Here is a 16,317-nt window from a genome sequence, read left to right as displayed (position 1 = left end):
AGCACACCTGATGGAAGAAAGGGGCTTTTGGATCCATAGCCATTGACATTAAAATGGACCTGTGTGTTATTACATTGAACTATCTCTCTATATAAAAGCCCAGCAACCGGAATGGCAGAATGACCAGAATGACCAATCCAGTCTGATCCAGGCCCCAATTGGCCCCCAACACCTCAATCAGGGCCAGGGCTGGCTGCCAACCACCCATGGCCCCTCCCTGCTGCCAGCCCAGCCTAATGGGCCCCCATTATGGTGGGCCGGCAGGACCCCACCCATGCATGAATTTGTGCACCAGGCCTCGAGTAATGGATAAGTAAGATTTCTGAAATATTTTCTGGAACCATTTCAGTTTGGTTTTTATAATTTTCTACATAAACTATAAGAACCTTGAGACCAGACTTTGGTGAAATTATATTCACAGGTAATATAAGATAAAGTTCCTACCAGATAGAAGCAATGTCAACAATTTACCAATTAGTGAATTGCACTCTTGCTCTCCAAGCCTGTCTGCTTGTTGGGATTTTTTTTTTTTTTTTTTTTGCCTTGCGCAGAACTGAAGAAAGTGATGGCATTTGCTCGGTCTGGAAGGCTCATATAAAATGCAACGCTTACGAAACCCAGACATATTTGTCCAAATGTACACACTTTTCTTTACTAACGATGAATCACATACTTTTAAGATTAAAGATACAGATCAGAATTAATCTACTTGATCCATAATTATATTTTAATTCAGGAAATTTGCATTCCTTTTTATGTGCTACTTAGACTACTATAACATGAACATCATTTCCCTGATTATGTTCTACATGATGACAGAAGAGGCAATAAAAAAATATGCTGATTTGCATAAGAAGATCATCCAGGGATCGGAATCCTTTTGAAGAAAATGCACTGAGTGGGAAATTTACATTTGTTTAGCAAATAACTAACCATATTTTCAGCTATACAAAACCCAAACTTTTATAAAGAATGGATTTGGGCCCTAACTGGTTTGGCTCAGTGGATAGAGTGTCAGCCTGCAGACTGAAGGGTCCCAGGTTCAATTCTGGTCAAGGGCATGTGCCTTGGTTGCGGGCACATCCCCAGTAGGGGGTGTGCAGGAGGCAGCTGATCGATGTTTCTCTCTCATCGATGTTTCTCACTCTCTATCCCTCTCCCTTCCTCTCTGTAAAAAATCAATAAATATATATATATAAAAAATGGATTTGGGAAAAAAATCAAACTAAGTTTGCCTAGTTATTATACAGTTAACTCTTCAATGTAAAAAATAAAAATATTATTTGGGAACTAAAGAATGGTACAGTAGACTTCAAATAAATATATTTAAAAGATAAAAAAAAATAATGAGTCCCGGTTGCTATGGCTCAGTTGGTTGGAGCATTGTCCTGTGCACCAAGGGATTGTGGGTTTAATTCCCGGTTAGGGCACATACCCAGGTTTCAGGTTTGATCCCCAGTTGGGGCACATACGGCAGGCAACCAATCAATGTTTTTTTCTCTCTCTTGTTCTCTCTCCCTTTCCCTTCCTCTCTCTCCACTTAATATAAATTTATGTTGCTATGAAAAAAGCTCCTAGATTTATTGAATTTTGAGTCCCACCTATGGTTGCCTTGGCAGGGCCAGACCAAATGAATTTGCAGGCCTTATACGGCCCAGGGGCTGGTCGTTTCTCACCCCGCCTTAGAGTTTTGCCTGTCCTTGTTCCTTCCCACCTCTTCTTACTCATGACCTTGGCTCCTAATTTCCTCCCCATGCATCTTGACAAATCCAGATTGCTTGAACATGGTTGCTAACCCACAAGAATAATTTGGCTTTTACCAGTTGTTCCTGCCACAAGCTAAACTTTGACCTCTCCTCTTCACCCCCAGCTCAGAACACGCCTTTGAAAAATCGCCTCCTGGGCACGGTGGGACAAAGGCTTCTTTCAAGGGTGCTTTTCATGTTACAGCCACAGGCTGTCCGGCTGCCACCAACCTGGGTGTGTGACAGAGTAGGTGACAGACAATTTGCAGGCTGACCAACTTGGGTTTGAATCTGGGTCAGTCCCTTAGCTAAGTGATCTTGGCTATTTGCAAAGGTAAGAACACCAATGTTACAGGGGGAAATGAGTCTAAAATACCTATCCCAGTTCTTGTCACACAGTCAGCAATCAATACACAGGAGGCTCCCTTCCTGGAAGGGTAATTCTGGGACAAGACCAGGACTGTCAGGTACGCCACTGGAGTCTGCACGTGATGGATGTGAGTTGGTCGGTTTCCCATCACTTATTTTACCTGGAACAACTCCTTGGGTAATCTCATTAGACTGAAACGCCCTGAAGAAGACCCTGTCTTTTTTTTAAAAAATATATATTTTTCTTGATTTCAGAGAGGAAGGGAGAGGGAGAGAGAGATAGAAACATCAATGATGAGAGAAAATCATAGATTGGTTGCCTCCTGCATGCCCCCTACTGGGGATCAAGTCCACAACCCAGGCATGTGCCCTTGACCAGAATTGAACTTGGGACCCTTCAGTCTGCAGGCCTACACTCTATCCACTAAGCCAAACCAGCTAGGGCGACAGACTCTGTCTTGTTCCGGTTGTAGCTTCAGGCCTAGCGTGGTGCTGCCACCCAACCACTATTGTAAATGCCTGAATGGTGATCATACCACCAACTACTGCGTGCCAACTACGGAGGTAGGCGCTTACATATATTAGCTTACTTAAGTATGATGATATTGCCGAGAAACTGGCATCATTAACCCTATTTTACAGATGAGCAAATTAAAGCTCAGAACGGTTAAGTAACTTGTCCAACGTCACTAAGCTGGTGAGTGGAAGCACTGAGTTTAGAATCCAGGTCTGCCTGTCTTTAAAGTTCTTTTCACTGTGCCACACTGCTTGACCCAAAATGGACATAATCGGGCTCAACTCATTTATTACTACAACCTTAAAATGTCAGAGTCTGTGAAAACCTGCAGTAAGCCTAAGGGAACTGCATGCGATTCAGCCTCCATTATTTTACCTCTAGTCTAGAGTTCAAAATCTTAGACTATATAGAAAATAACCTCTTATCCCTTAACCTTTTAGATTAATCAGTATAACTCACTCTGAATCTGATGTGATAGGAACAGCGAGACGATAAGCAGGTTAGGTGGAGGGGTGATCTCCTCCCTGCCTAAAGTAGAACACTGAGATTTGAGGATGTGGCTGTACCACCTCCATTGTTTTAGATTCCCTCTGCGTCACACGCTCACAAAGGGCTAACATGAGATTGGGTTGCCCTGTGTGTGATACAGTACAGAATGACATCCTGCTGTCTTAGTTCAATAAGCATTGATTAAACACGGGGGGGGGGGGGGGGGGGAAGCAGCTCTCTGGAAGATTCTGTCTGTTAAATATCAGTTTTCTCATTGATGTGATAAAAATTGATCGATTACTAGTACCAGGCCTGTAACTACACTTTTAAGCTGATTACATTGTTTTAGATTGTCTTTGTATTAATATAAATAGGCTATACTTCACCACTGTTATCAGTAAAAACATATATGGATTTCTGATTATGTGGTGCATTATTGAAAAAATCCAGGTCCTAGGCCAACTACCTCATGTTCTTCTTAATGAACTGAATAATTAATTAAAAGTTTAGTCAAAGAACATTTATTTAGTGTCTGCTGGGCACAAACTTCTGCCTTCAAGGATTTGAAAACAAGCAAAGTTAGTAATCGTGTAATGCTTGTTATAGTTAGCACAATAGATTTTGATATATGAAACTTATGGTAGCATATAGTTCAGGTTCGACAGCATTTATACTTTGAACCATCAGTGTTTCCAGTATAACACTGCCTGTTGTACTGCACTTGAGGCATAATTTCACTATGTCTCTATCATTATAGGGTTTATAGTAGTTTCTTTACTGTTATGACTCAGAAATACAACCCACAATTAAAAAGCAGGTGGGGAGGGTAGTAAAGGGAAAAGGGGGCCAAATATATGGGTATGGAAGATGCTGGGACTGTGGGTGTTGGCACACAATGCAATATACAGGTCATGTATCACAGAAATGCACACTTGGAACTTATATGATCCTATAACCAGTCTCACCCCAATAAATTTAATAAAAACAACAACAACGATGCCCTAGCCGGTTTGGCTCAGTGGACAGAGCATTGGCCTGTGGACTGAAAGGTCCTGGATTTGATTCTGGTCAAGGGCATATGCCTGGGCTGTAGGCTTGATCCCCAGTATGGGGCATGCAGGAGGCAGCCAATCAATGATTCTCATTCATGATTGATGTTTCTATCCCTTCCTCTCTGAAATCAATAAAACTATATTTTAAAAAATTAAAAAAAATTCTAAAACAAAACAAAACAAAACAAAACAACAATGAAAACACTGTTCTAAATTTAAAAAATGTGATCCAGTTGATCATGCTTTTCTGGAATACGCCATGGTGAAGGAGTAACTACATGTGACAATAATAAATCTGTATAGCATGTTCATTTAATTACAGAATTAGAAATAAGAATGTTCAAGGTCAAGAAATACATCTGGGTCATTCTGAATACTACATTCAGTTGTCTTCAGTCCTGCTTTTGCAACAAGGCAGACAAAAGAATGAACACATGCTAGAAAGTTTAAGACAAATGAACGCATACCTGCCACTCTTTATCCACCTTGCCTAAGATGTAGGAAGATCGGCTGTGTGTTGGAGCGGAGGGTTCCTCACACTGCAGTATTTATTTATGGGGTTTCCAAGGTAGTATTTTTGGACATGTTTTGGCCTCTTTTTAAACAAAGAATATATTTCAAAAAACCTAGAGTGATATTACAGAAAGAAAATGTTAAGATCTCACAAATTAACATGGAAACTTGGTGTAAGATAAAGGTGAAGAAAATGGGGAGAGACGGGCTAGGACCTGGTCTGGAACTCAGATCAAAAGTGAATCCTTATTTCATTCCTCACAATGAAATAAATATAAGAGAATTAAAGATGTAAATGTTAAAAACAAATTTTAAAAGAAAACAAGGAGTGTGGTAAGAAATAAAACCCAGAGGCCACATAGGAAACAATTAGTAAAAATGGCTGCATAAAAAATTTAAATTTCTGTGTAACAACAACAAAAATCAAGTTAAAAGGCACATCAGAAACTGGGTAAACTATTTTCAATATATAAAAAAGAGCTAATTTCCTTAATGTACAAAGGACCCATAATAATCCATTAGTAAAATGGTAAACGGTATGAACACATTACATAAAAAGCACATCACAGATACATAGACAACCAATATGTAAGATGTTCAGACTTACTCTAAGTTAATTAAATGCAAATTAAGACAATTAGATTCGTTTCATCTATCAGAATGACAAAAATTAAAGAATTGGATGAAACACCGTCATTGTAACTATGATGAACAGTAATACTGATTCTGCATAGTCGTTTAAAAACTCAAAGAATGAAGTATATCTCTGTTGATGTGTAAATGCAGAGATCTCCAAGACACGTTCATTTGCTAATCAGTGTTTACATGTAGTTCATTATTCATTATAATAAAAGGATTTAAAATCCCACTTTTAAGATTTGAGACTGGCTTGGCCATATAAAAGGACGAAGTCTTACTATTTGTGACGGCATGGATGGACATGCTAAGTGAGATAAGTCGGACAGAGAAAGACAAATACCATATAATTTCACTCATGTGTGGAATCTAAAGAGTAAAATAAATGAACAAACAGGACAGAAATGGGCTCATAGATACAGAAAACAGAGTGAGGGTTGCAGGAGGAGAGGGGGTTTGGGAAACTGGGTGAAAAAGGCAAAAGGGTTGAGAAGTACAAATTGGTAATTACAAAATAGTCACAGGGATGTAAAGTACAGTATAGGAAATATCCTTTATAATAAAAGGGTAATATGCAAATTGACCCCAATGGCAGGACGACTGGTCACTATGATGCGCACTGACCACCAAGGGGCAGACGCTCAATGCAGGAGCTGCCCACTGGTGGTCAGTGCGCTCCCACAGCAGGAGTTCCGCTGAGTCACAAGCCTGGCTGACGGCTGCAAGTGCAGTGGCGGTGGCAGGAGCCTCTCCCACCTCCTCGGCAGTGCTAAGGATGTCCGACTGTGGTTTGTGAATTTTCGTGCACTGGGCCTCTAGTATTCAATAATACAATAACTAGTATGGTGTCAGGTGGGTAGTGAAAATATCAGGGGGAACACTCTGTAAAGCAAATGATTATCTAACCACTATGCCGTATACCTGAAATTAATACAAAATAATATTAAATGCAAACTGTAATTGAAACATAAAGTAAAAAAAAGGAAAAAAAGATTTAAGACTTGCATTTGGTAGTGTGGTAGGCTGATTACCACCCCCAGGACGTCCACATCCTAGTTCCCAGGATTTGTGAATCCCCAGACCCTGGGAACAGAACCTGTCATGTTATTTAGCAAAAGGGACTTTGCAGAGTGATGGATGGATGGATCTCAAGGTGAGATTATCCTGGATTATCCATGTGGGGCCTGATATAATCACAGATGCCTTTCTTTATAAGAGGGACACAGGAGTCAGAAGATGGCACTGTGATGAGGGACACAGGTCAGAGAAAGAATGCTGACTATAGAGATGGAGGAAGGGGTCACAGGCCAAATGCAGGCTGTTCTGTAAATTGGAGAAGGCACGTAAATGGATTTCCCCTGGAGCCTTCAGAAGGAGCCAGAGTGAGACTCATTCCAGGTGTCTGACCTCCAGAACAGTAAGAGAATAAATTTGGGTTGTTTTAAGCCAGAGTTTGTGGTAATTTCTTTTTACAGCAGCAATAGGAAACTAATACAGATTATCTTGAAAAACATCAACAATCAAAATGAGACCAAAAGCAGGCTATTGAAATGTAAATGAAATTCATTATTATAAACTAGAGGCCCAGTGCACGAAAATTCATGTACTGGTGGGGGGGTGGTCCCTCAGCCCCGCCTGTGCCCTCCTGCAGTCTGGGAGCCCTCAGGGGATGTCCGACTGCAGTCTGGCCTCCCTCTGCAGGAGGTGTCTGGCAGGCCAATCAGGGGATGAGGCCGGCGAGCGGCTGGCCCTACCCCCCGATTGCCCCTTTGCAGCTGCTGGTCACTGCTGCCCCCCAATCATCGTCCCCTCCCTTTGCCCATTGGCTACCACCTTGGCTGGCCTGGCGCCACCCACTTGTGGGCTCTGCCCCCCACGGTCCAGTTGTTCCACTGTTTGGTTGATTTGCATATTAGGCTTTTATTATAAAGGATGTCAAGAAGTAAAAGAAGAGGTTGAGTTCAAAGGCTTTGGGGAAAGACCTTCATGCTTCCAGAACCCGTCACCTGGACTACATCTGGGAACACAACGCCAACCCTGGTAGCTGGTGGGACTGTTAGCTTTGGAGAAACCAGCAGGACTGAACAGCAGACTCTCCTGGCAGCATCTGGATGGAGAGTCAGAACAAAGCCAGAAGGCTGGCCTTCGAGCAGAGGCGTGGTGGAGGCATGCCAGGAGGCTGAGGAAGCAACGTGGGGAGGGGGAGACTTGGGGAGGGAAAGGCAGTGACAAAAGGTGACAGGGAGCTGACGAGGTCAGGATATTAATTACACAGAGCACATAAGTCAGGAAATAATATACTTAGACTCATGGAGGCCAAGTTTCTTGGTGCCTGAAAGGGTTTTATTTACATAGAAACAGGGAAGGCTGAAAGAACCTGAGGTGTTGGATCAGAATAGGAAATATTGGGTTAATATAGATATCTATGTATCTATATAGATACATATATAGATATAGAAGTATAGTTGTGTGTGTGTGTGTGTGTGTATGCAGGTATCACTGTGTGTGTATTTTTCCTACCTCTGCTCTCTGAGAAGGCCTAGAAGCAATGACACCCCAGTAACAATGAGCACCACGCCCCACTAAAAGGACTCAGTGTTCCTTGCAGCAATGGATGATTCAGGGCTGGGGCAGGTGAAGAACAAGATAAGGCTGGTGTGTGTCCTTCAAATCTAGGACATTCGAGTATCAGAATAAATGAGGGGGTTGTGAGAGGACAATCTACTAAATCAAACAAGAATCCACGAGTTCATACTGATATAAATGAGAACAGAAGAGGAAGCCCTTCCTTACGGTAGAATAACAACTAATAAATACACAAAGAATGCTAGCAATAGACAATGGCTATTTGGCAACTATCCTGGAGGTAGTTGAAACAGGCAAGAGTTGTCAATAGATGCTAAAGACCAGTGAATGTAAATTTGATAAGGAACAGGATTTGGCACAATACTAACCAAAGGGGAAGAAGGTGACTTTGTAGAGAAAGAAACCTGGAAGACACCACCACCTTGATCAGGTCATCAAGGCTCATCACCAGTGGTGGGACAGGTGGACCTCATGTGCCTCCCTGTGAAGAAAAAGGGCTCTGGGTCATTTCTGTGGTCTTCCTGCCAGGAGCTCAGCCTGCGTCACGTCAGGAAAGTCCAGCCGGACCCAGGCTGAGGGTCTTCCCACAGAATGAAAGGCCTGAACTTAAAGTTAAGCAGGATGTTAAATGAACAGAAACACTCTCCCCTTAGCTTATAAAAACAGTATTACATAGACAAGATGATCACATACCCCAAGGGTTCAGGAACACTATTTCAAACATGCATCCACTTTTGAGATTATATCTCCCAATTTTTTGCTTCATAAACTTGGTCACTCTCATATTGAAGACAAGTTTAAGAATGAACACATTGAGAAGAGAGGGAGTATGCTATACAAGGAAAAATGCTTGTGTGGAAAGACATCTGAGTTATATATAGTACCAGCTCTGCCAGGATAACTAGTGTTTGTGCTCAGTTGTTTAGTGTATGGTATTAGCTGAATGGACTTAAGTCCTGTCTAGCACAAAAATCTATAAATTAAACCTACCTATATAGATCAGAAATCTTAAGCTTTATCTGATTACATGGAAATGTACTATGTTCAAAGTTTGGATGGTTATAGACAAGTTATATAGGTTTAGATAATTTAACAATCTATATATATAAAAGCTAAGGGACCAGCTGATCGGTAGCTATGACACACACTGACCACCAGGGGGCAGAGACTCAACATAGGAGTGGAAGCCACAGGCATGGAAACATGGAACAGACTGATGAATCTCAGAGGGAAGAAGGGAGGGTGGGAGGGTGGGAAGAGATTAATCAAAGATCTTATATGCATACTAGAGGCCTGGTGCACAGATTCGTGCACCAGTGGGGTCCCTTGGCCTGGCCGAAACCGGCTCTCTGACATCCCCCGAGGGATCCCGGATTGTGAGAGGGTACAGGCCAGGTCGAGGGACCCCACTGATGCACGAATCCGTGCACCAGGCCGCTAGTTTTATTTATATTTGACAAAAAGCTTGAATTCCTTGCCAGAGCATACCAAAGAAGCGCCTTCAGAATGAGAAACTGTGCCTCTACTGCCACCAAGTGGTGGCAAATGCAATGGACAGCGCAGGCACTGAAGGAAAGTGTGAGCTCCAGGACTACATTTATAGACGGGTGCATCTTAGCTCCCCCTCCTGGCCACCGCCACATTTCTCGTTCATTTTCAGTGTTGACCTAATTATTTTTACTAGAATTTTCATTCTATTTTAATAAAATTGTACTAAAATACCACACATTTGATACGTCTTACACATTAGATGTTCACTTCATTCCTTTTCAACACATATTTGGGTGCTTACCATGTGCCACGGTCTGTGTGAGGTGTAGGGGATGTAATGAGCACAAACAGAAGTGTTTTTGTTTTTGTGGAGCTTAAATGTCAGTAATAATCACAGCAGTGACTGTTTGCAGTGTTTTCAAGGAAAGAGATACAACTCTGTGAGGACAAAGACATCTGACCTAGACAGTGGCCGGGGACGTTCTCTGATAGAAGCACCACCTGAGCTGAGAAATGAAGGATCGGTGGGAACTAAGTAAGCAAAGAGGCCTGGAGGGGAGGGAGGGAGAACACTGCAGACAAGAGAGAAGACAGAGCCACGGCCTGTTGGGAGCAGAAGGCCTCGGTAGCTGGGGGCCAGTGAGAAGGACCAGTGGTCCCAGGGTGTACAGAGGTAGGTGGGGGCGAGCAGCTGCAAGGTCAAGGGAGGGCACGTGTATGATTTGAATCATTAATCCAAGAGCAATGGGAAGCCAGCAGTAAGCAAAAGAGGGAGACTGGGGGAGGGATGATGTAGTCAGCAATGCCTCCTGAAGAGGCGATGGGCTGTGTACAGAGCGTAACATGGAGAAATCCAGAGCAGAGATCGCAGAAGCCTGGGTGAAGGGAGGCGGCAGCTTGGACTAAGGCGCCAGTGACGATGCAGAGATGCGAAAGATGCACAGGAGACGAGGTCACCAGGGCGTGGCGATCCACTGGATGCTGTGGAAGGTAGAGGAGGAATCCTAGTTCCCATGAGAGAGGTTCCAGAGGGTGGGCTGGTGGAAGATTGTTCGGACTTGTGGGTGTTGAGTTGGGGGTGTCTGAGAGGTCTTAAGAGGCAATGCCATTCAGCTAGCTGGACACAGGGGTCTAGCTCAGAAAGGAAGGCCAAGCTGGAAGGACAAATTTGGGAGTCAAGATGGTGGGCATGGATTTGTGCCCAGTGTCAGAATATAGGGCACATGGGGGGACAACACAATGAGAAGGTGAGGAACTGCACTGTTAATGAGCTCGGGAGAGGAGAGTGAGCCAGAGCGGGGGCAGGAGCAGAAGGCTGGGGGTCAGTGAGGGTGCAGCAGCCAAGGGAAGACCATTTCAAAAGTGAGATGGGAGCAGCAGCATCACATTTCAGCTGCCGAGAACCAGCGCGCAAGATGAGGCCCGGAATGTCTGAGTGGTTTTTGTTTTAGTAGAGAGACAAGGGCAGAAGGCAGGCTCGAGTAGGTTGAGGAAAGAGACAGGAATGGATGGAATGGATGCACTGAACAGGGCAGCTCTTTAAAAAAGTTGGCCCTTCAAAGGGGAGGAGAGGTGGGGCAATAACTACAAAATGAAGGGGAACGTGGGTCAAGGGAGATCCACCCCCTCTTTCTTTTGTGCTGGGAGACCTGAGCATGGGACAGAGCCAGGTGTGAAGAACAGGTGACTGCACAGGCGAGAGAACGAAAAGTTGACAGTGACAGGGTAGGGTTTTTGACAAGTGGGAGGCGATGATATCCAAGTCACAGGGGTAGCCTAGGACAGGAGGAAGGAAGATAAGATGGGTACAAGGTAGGTAAGGCTTTCAGTTCTGGTAGCTGGAGAAGAGGGAGCTTCCCACCAGCTAGTGTTAGGTTCCTCTATGAAGTGATAGCATGAGAGACAGGTGGGAGATCAAGTTTGAGTGAAGTAGCTCAACCGGTATGGCTCAATGGTTGAGTGTCAACCTATGAATCAGGAGGTCACGGTTCGATTCCCGGTCAGGGCACATGCCCTGGTTGTGGGCTCGATCCTCAGTGTGGGCTGTGCAGGAGGCAGCCAATCAATGATTCTCTCTCATCAATGATGTTTCTATCTCTCCCTTCTTATCCCTCCCTCTCTGAAATCAATAAAATAATATATTAAAAAGAAATGTTTGCTAAAATAATAAGTTTGAGTGAAGTGGAGGTTGACAACCTGCTATATCCCATAGACCCTCTGCAGGTTGCAGCAATCCTACCATGTTACTTTGGTCAATCAGGGGTTCACTCGATGGAAAAAAGAGAGAAAATGGGGGTTTGATACTGGCAAGGCTATAGGTGTGTGGGGGCCATTAGTTCCCCAAGGGCAGGGACCTGTCATATCCATCACTGCGTCACTGTGACTGACAGATCAGAGTATCAGAGCCCAGGGACTGACTATAAATGATCAGCACAGGGATGAGCATTTGTCTCTGATTCAATTTGCCTCATTTGGTGCTTCTCTAAAAAAACAGCAACCCTCCCAAGCCCCCCCAAGCGTAGGGAACAAACAGCCTAATTTCCTACATGACTCCTCCTCCTCACTGGGAAGAGGCCCATGGATTATTTATCCTTCTGACAGCCAGTTTTAAGGCTCTTGCCATAGTTCTATCCAGGGACACTGTCATACGCCTAAGAAAGCTGAGGGACATCTTTCAACTTTTAGCTTAATAGTTAGGTGTTTATGTACCTGGTTTAAAAGTTGCGATTCTCAAACTACATGCTTAAAAAATTGTCTTTTTATCTATAGAACTCATTTCCATTTTTTTCTAAACTTATTTACTTAAAGTGATAGAGAAAGGGAAATAGCATGAGACTGTCACTACCCAAGACTGGGGGATGGCACAAGCAGGGAGACCAACTAGAAGGCTCTTGAGACAATCAGTCACCTGATGATGGTGGCCTGGACCAGGGTGGTGACGGTGGGGGCGGGGGTGTGTGTGTAAAAATGGCAGGACTGTGCGTCTATTCTGGGTGCATGTTGAAGGCTGTGTTGACACACTGAATGTGGGGAGGATGAAAAACAATGGTCAAGGACGACAAGGCCTGGACAACAGGGAGAATGGTTTCCAGGAACTGGGGCGGGGAAAGGTGCGGCGGGAGCAGGTCTGGGGGAATGTCAAGGAGCTGTTCTGGACCTGCTGTGCTGGGGACCCCTTAGACTCCTAAGGGAAAGTGTGGGCAGACATCTAAGTACAGGGTCTGAGGTTCAGGGAAGGGTCACGGCTGGAGATATTACTTGCACATGTGAGGCTCCCTCGCATTCAAATGGGTTTTGAGTCTATGAGACTAGACGAATTCACCCAGCGAGTGTAGGTAGGAAAAATGTCCAAGGTCATGCTCAGCAGTGAGAAACTGGTCTGACACGTTACCTGTTGGCTCAAGTGTGGTAGTGAAATGTGAAAGCACTAAGGGGAAAGTGTGGGCAAAGAGCTCCAAGGCTGAGCCGATGAGGGGCAAACACGTCGTAGGCATTTCAAAGGGTTCAGAGTTCCACAGGCTGCGGATGGGGAAATGTAAGTGCTAAGGTTAGAAAGGAAAAACAAAAACAAAAACAGCAAAACCATGCCTGGTGGGCGTGGCTCAATAAGGTTGGGTGTTGACCTCTGAACCAGGAGGTCATGGTTGGATTCCGGTCAGGGTCATGCCCGGGTGGCAGGGTCAATCCCCAGTAGGGGGCGTGCAGGAGGCGGCGGATCAATGACTGATTGATGTTTCTCTCCCTCTCTCTTCCTCTCCTAATTCATAAAAATATGTTAAAAAAAAAAGCAAAAGTACGTAGGTGTAAAACTGGAGATAGATTCAAATATAATACAAAAACATCGGGGAAAGCCTGTAGGTCAGGGTAAGGGGTGGAGGTGGTGAACTCTGCCATATGACCCGGGTGACCTGAGGCTGCCCAGGGGCCAGGACCCTTCCCCAGGCCGTACCTGGCCAGCTCGGGGCAGCCCCTGCCCGAATGCCCCCAGCGGCCAGTCCTCGTGCGGGCGGGTCCCCGGCCGGAGCAGCGTGGTCCTGCGAGCGAGCGTGCTGCGTGGGTGCCGTCCCCCTGGGCAGGGGAGGGGCGCCCCGCAGGAGGCGTGGCCGGGCCGCCTGGCTACGGTCCCAGCTACAGTGCGAGCGCAGCACCGAGGCCCAGCCGGGCCGGGGCCAAGCTGAGTGACCGGCGACACGGGAAGGCCCGGAAAGCTTGGCAGAGGTTCCGGTGGGGGCCGGGCCGGGCCTGGGGCTGCAGGGGCGTCGGTGGCGGTGACGGCGGCTGCGCGGCCGTTACCTGCTCCGCTGGGCTCCCGCGGCCTCAGACGCGTCGCCTAGAAACCCGCCCGCGGGGCCTGCTGGGAAGGGAGAACCAGGGGGCGGGGCCAAACCAGGGGCGGGGCGGGGCGGCGCGGGCCGCGCGCCTGCGCACTCCGGACTGCGTCTGGGCGGCCGGTGGCAGCGGTGGCCAGTGGCCGGTGGCCGGTGGCCGGTGTCCAGGGCGGCGCCCTGAGTCAGGCCCTGCATCTCCGCGAGGGCGCAGTGAGGGGCCTTGTGTGGACGTCCTGACGGCGCCGCCCGCTGCTCCTCTCCCTCGCCCGGTCGCGGAGGGGGCCACCGAGCCGGGACCAGGCGCTCCCGTCCGCGCTGGGTTGCTGTCGCCCGCGCCTCGGGTGGTTTGAATCCGAGTCCCGGAGGGAGTCTAGGGCCCGGGAGGGGCGGGACCGAGGGCAGAGCGCTCCCTGCAGGAGCCTGGACGCCTGGTTCCCCGGGAAGGGGTGGACTCCTGGTTCCCCGGGAAGGGGTGGACTCAGGCGGGCAGGAGTGGATGTCTGGTTCCCCGGGAAGGGGTGGACTCAGGCGGGCAGGAGTGGACGCCTGGTTCCCCGGGAAGGGGTGGACTCAGGCGGGCAGGAGTGGATGTCTGGTTCCCCGGGAAGGGGTGGACTCAGGCGGGCAGGAGTGGACGCCTGGTTCCCTGGGAAGGGGTGGACTCAGGCGGGCAGGAGTGGACGCCTGGTTCCCCGGGAAGGGGTGGACTCAGGCGGGCAGGAGTGGATGTCTGGTTCCCCGGGAAGGGGTGGACTCAGGCGGGCAGGAGTGGACGCCTGGTTCCCCGGGAAGGGTGGACTCAGGCGGGCAGGAGTGGATGCCTCGTCTCTGCCTATTAACCTCTCCCTATAAAGTTGGATTTCTTTGGACAAAGAACATCTGATGACAAAGCAGTTCATGCTCGGTGTAGAGAATTTAGAATGAACAGGAAAGTGTCGAGAAAAAGTAAAAATCACCTAGATGATGGAATGTGTCATTAGCAAACATATATTTTTTCTTCTCTTCTACCTCTTCCCCGCCCCCTCCCCCCCATTGTATCCACTGCCTTGTACCCTGTAGGTGAATCCTGAGGTCACCTCTGTTTCCTTAGGATAAGTTCCCACATGAGAAGTTGAAGGATCAAAGGATACGCCCAGTTTGGGGCTTTCTGAAGGTAGATGAAAGTTTGCCTTCCAGGCAGATGTTTCCAATCCTCAAACCTACCATGGGGATAACCTTATTTCTTTTTAAAAATCCTGTTTTATTGTCAGAAATGGACATCTTTGATTTGACCCACTAGGAAGGATAGGCATTTTTCCATATTGCTAGTGACCATTAGTACTTATTTTGTGACTTGCCTTTTCTGGCCTTTTGCCCATTTTTTCACTTGGTGTTTGTTCATCTTTATAAAAAACTAGAGGCCTGGTGCACAAAAATTTGTGCACTCGGGGGGGAGGGGGGAGTCCCTCAGCCCGGCCTGTGCCCTCTCGCAGTCTGGGACCCTTCGGGAGATAACGACCTGCTGGCTTAGGCTAACAACCTGCTGGCTTAGGCCTGCTCCCGGGTGGCAGAGGGAAGGCCCAATCCCTAGGTGCAGCCCCTGGTCGGGCTCAGAGCAGGGCGGATTGGGAGGTTGTGATGCCACCCTCAGTCACGCTCAGGGTAGGGCCGATTGGGGGTTGGGGCACCGTCCCCTGTCACACTCAAGGCAGGGTTGATGGGGAGGTTGTGGCGCCACCCCCTGTCACGCACAGAGCAGGGCCAATCAGGGGGTTGGGGCACTGCCCCCTGTCACAGAGCAGGGCCCATCAGGGGGGTTGGGGCTCTGTACCCTGTCACGCACAGAGCAGGGCCAATCGGGATTGGGGCGCTGCCCCCTGTCATGCACAGAGCAGGGCCCATCAGGGGGTTGGGGCGCCGCCCTCTATCACTCACAGAGCAGGGCTGATCAGGGGGTTGGGGCGCCGCCACTCTCACACTCAGGGCAGGGCCGATGGGGAGGTTATGGCTCTACCCCGTCACACACAGAGCAGGGCCGATCAGGGGGTTGGGGTGCCGCACCCTGTCACACACAGAGCCGCAGGGCGATCAGGGGGTTTGGGCGCTGCCCCCTGTCACGCTGATCCCGGTGCTGGGAGGCCTCGCGGCTCCACTGATCCCGGTGCTGGGAGGCATATTACCCTTTTGCTATATAGGGTAGAGGCCTGGTGCACGGGTGGGGGCCGGCTGGTTTGCCCTGAAGGGTGTCCTGGATCAGGGTGGGTGTTCCCACTGGGGTGCCTGGCCAGCCTGGGTGAGGGGATGATGGCTGTTTGCAGCTGGTCACACATCCTTCAGGGTGGGGGTCCCCACTGGGGTGCCTGGCCAGCCTGGGTGAGGGGATGATGGCTGTTTGCAGCTGGTCACACACCCTTCAGGGTGGGGGTCCCCACTGGGGTGCCTGGCCAGTCTGGGTGAGGGGCTGAGGGCTGTTTTCAGGCTGGGGGTGACTGAAGCTCCCAACCGCTCCTTTTTTTCTTTTCTTTTTTTATTCTGGGCCAGCTTTAGCTTTGAGGCTTGGCTCCAGCTCTTAGGCCTCCGCTGCTGAAAGTAGGTTTCTGGCCTTTGCTTAC

The sequence above is a fragment of the Myotis myotis genome, unplaced genomic scaffold (assembly GCF_014108235.1).
Source record: "Myotis myotis isolate mMyoMyo1 unplaced genomic scaffold, mMyoMyo1.p scaffold_m19_p_2, whole genome shotgun sequence".
Taxonomy (NCBI): domain Eukaryota; kingdom Metazoa; phylum Chordata; class Mammalia; order Chiroptera; family Vespertilionidae; genus Myotis; species Myotis myotis.
This window is presented reverse-complemented; position numbering follows the sequence as displayed.